We start from the raw sequence: 3,657 nt of genomic DNA on the forward strand, positions 1-3,657 counted from the left end.
CCATGGTTCGTGCGTGTAACTGAGGCTACCAGGAGGCCGCCTCTTTCTCCCATCACTGGAGTGACCAGGAAGGTAGTGGCAGCTAGCTCTGATAGAGAACCCCAGTCTTTGGTCCTGGAGGCCTTCAGGTTATTTTCTTTTAGCTTATTCTAACCCCTAAAGGCTCCCTCATCCCAGGCTAGGCCCAGGCTCACACTTGCTCTCTCTGTCCCTTTGCCTGCTGCTCCCCAGGCAGGCCCTGTTTTATGACCGCTTGGGGTGTGTCTGACCTGTTGGGTTGGCCACTGGGTCCAGGGAGTCTTGGGAGATTCCGTAAACTGCTGGGGCTTCCAGGTGGCAGAGTTACCTGCCTCCTCTGAGTCCTGTTCATCACATTTTAGGACAGATAGAACGTGGCAGAGTCACTCCCTGCCCCACTTCCTCCTGAAGGTTTGCAGGATGACCTCTGACTCATGCCAACTAAGAGAGGAGACTTGTCCTTGACAGCGACCTACGATTGGCTCAGGCTAGAGCCAGGTGGTGGGGAGGGTGTCCCCTCTGCTGCCTGCAACCCTGGGAACCTGTTGGGCGTGCCTACCTGCTTGGAGAGCCTGCTTTTGCAGTGGTCTCCCTCTTGGTGGTTGCCCCTGCCAGCTAGCTTCGGTAGGTAGCCTCTGCTGAGCAGGGCCTCGTATTTAGGACCCGCCTGAGAGCCTGGGTGGTTGGGGCTGCTGTGGCCCCTGTCTCTGATGCAGTGCTCATCCTTTGCTGGCCCTGAGGACTGGGCAGAAGGAGCAGGTTGGAGGTGTTTTCTTTTGGAATTGGGGGGCTCCTGAAGATGTTAGTGCTAATGGCTAGCTTGTACTCACACTGCTCCTAACCTGGCCAGGCCTGGGCCAGTGGCTGCCTTCTCCAGTGTCCCCTCCCCCTCCCCATGCTTTCATGAGCAGCAAGGTGGTGTCTGATGGGGGGTAAGGGCGGGAGACTATGGGTGAGGCTCTGCGGTTGCTATGCTAAGGCTGAGGGATAGGCACACTTTTCAAGGAAGTGTTCCCTGACTACCTTGCCCTCCCTTGAGCTTGCCCTTCTCTGAACTTCTAGAGGCCAGAGTCCAAACAATGTGTCTCTGGGTTCTTCCCTGGCCAGCTTCAGGCAGTCCCTGAACCCCCTTGGTGTCAGGCCCTGGGCCAGGCAGAAGAAAGCTGCATCACACTGCTTTTGGTGTACCCCACCTAGTGGGGGGTGGGGAGGGTGGGAAGATGGTGAAGGGGGCGACAGGTCAGCCCCGACTGGAGGGCCACCCATGGAAACTGGCCCCTAGGTTCTAAGCACTGTTTCCTAGCAGCCTTCTGCTCTTGAGTAGGCCTGTGCCCCCCCCCCCCCCCTTGTGCCCCATGCCTGGCTGTGGTGGCCCAGTGCACACCAAGTCCTGGGCTGACTGCTTTCCTTACCTATCGTCCACTAGATGGCCAGACCCCACGTCCTAAGCCCCTTCCACAGGAGCAGATTCTAGAGTAAATGGTGACTACCCACTGCTCTCAGGGCCCCAGCCAAGCAGTCCAACCTCTGTCGACATTTCTTTTTATGATGTTTATGTTTTCTGAGTCTGGTGCCGTTGTGGCAGGTGGCTCGGAGGCTATTTGGCAAGAGGTGCCAAGGACCTGAGCCAAGGCGTGGCCGTAGTTGGGGGAGTGGAGATGGTAAGGAGTTGGTGTGCGGCCAGGATGGGGGAGCAGAGTGGGCCTGAGGGTGACCCTAGGGTGCAGGCTCTGTTCTGTGGGCTCAGAGGCAGGGGCTGTTGCTGGAGGAGTCGAAAGGACGGGGCACAGTGTGAGGGGCCTGGGACATGGCTCGCGTGTCCTGCTGGGGAGGCGCCTCCACATGTCCGCACAGGCCCGGCTTGCTTTGCAGTCGGGCCTGCTCGGCCAGTGCTCCTTTCTGAGTTCTGTGGGGACCTGCCCCCTGTCCTGGTTATTGGTGACCCTCAGAGCATGGCCCACCCTTGGCTGTATAGTTGAGGGCTAAAGCTCCTCCTCCGTAAGGGGGCCATGCCTTGCTGGAGAGCAGGGACTGGCCTGGGAGGGACTGCAGGGGGCAGCAAGCCATTAACTTTTTTCTGAGGGGCCACCACCCCTCCCCAGGCTGGCATCCCGAGTGAGCGCCAGGCTCCCAAACCTAGACCCACCATCCTGCTCTCTCTGTGAATGTGGCCAGTCTGTGTGCCTCACAGAAGCAGACTCCTACAGCATCTTTGTGTCTGCTTTGAGGTTCTTCCACGTTGTAGCAGGTGTCAGTTTCCTTTGCTTTAAAGGCTTTATTTAAGTATAAATAAACTTGGGGCTTGAACTCATGACCCCGAGATCAAGTCACACATTACTCCAACTGAGCCAGGCAGGTACCCCGTTTCTTCCCTTAAGACTACATGGATAGGCCATGTTTTGTTCATCCATTTTTCTCCATCAGTGGACACTTGGGTTGCTTCTACTCCTTCTCTCTTAATCCCACTCCAGTCAAGCTTTGGCTTGCACCCCTGCACGGGAACCTCTCTCGTGCGGGTCTCCAGGAGCTCGTTGCCAAGCACGGCGAGCCTGCTGGGACCTGCCCTCCCTTGACCGTTGACCGTCAGCAGCCCCCGGCGGAGCGCATCACTCCCTCCTCCCTGACCACCCCTCCCCGGGTGTGTGCGCGCGCGTGGGCACGGCTCATTCCCGTACCAGGAGGTCACGCTGCACCTGCACTCTTGGGGTTCCCTCCCAGACCCCTGGCCGCCCCTCCTCAGTCTCCGCTGCCGGCTCCCTCTCTTCTCTCCCACCTCCGAGTGTCCCAGGGCCCCAGGGCTCGGTGCGTGGGCCGCCGCTCTCGGCCGCCCTTGGTGAGCTCGTGTAGGCTCGGGGCTTTCAGGGCCGTCTCTATGGGCTGAGAACCTCTGATGTTCTCTCCAGTCCATCCAGACCCTTCCTGGAACTGCAGACTCCTTGTCCACCTGCTGACTAGACAGACATTGCCAGTGAGGTGATGTCTCTGGTATAGCAGGCCCTCAGTCAACTGCCACCATCCCCTCCACACCTTCTCTCCCTCATCTCCCTGGGTGTAGGGCCTGGCAGTGCTACCCTTCCCGGTGCCCAAGTGCTCAGGGTCAGTCTCAGTCTCACGGAGTCTCCCCGACTCCTCTCTGAACCCCGCATCCCAGCCGTCCACAGCTCCCTAATCTGAAGACTTGGCCACTGTGCTGCTAGCACCCTGGTCCCATCGCTGTCCGTGCCCCGGGTCCTGCTGTGGCCTTCTCCCTGGCTGCCCCCGCCTCCTGCTCACCTGCCCCTCACTGCCTGCACCTCGGGAGGTTACCTGTTCGGCGCAGCATTTGGGCAACCTTCAGGAACCTCAGCACCCGTGACTTCCCACCCACCTTCCCTGCTCTCGTGTCCGTCTCCACCCTGCCGTCAGCCTCTCTCCCCAAGTATGTCAGCTCCACGGGGAAGAGGCTTGCTGCCGGCTTCGGTACCTGCTCTATTCCCAGGTCCTGGAACAGCGGCGGGCGCAGGGACCCTCAGAACAAATACTTGTCTGAGGCGGCAGCTCGAGGTGGGGATGCCTCCCCACCACCCCTGCAGCCCTGACACCCTCCCTCCCCCGCCACCCCTCTCTCAAATGACAAGCAGAGGCAGAGCAGGAGCCAGC

This window comes from Eumetopias jubatus, unplaced genomic scaffold (genome assembly GCF_037043125.1).
Source record: "Eumetopias jubatus isolate StellerSeaLion01/CBP00866 unplaced genomic scaffold, mEumJub1_p1.0 scaffold_11, whole genome shotgun sequence".
Lineage (NCBI taxonomy): Eukaryota > Metazoa > Chordata > Mammalia > Carnivora > Otariidae > Eumetopias > Eumetopias jubatus.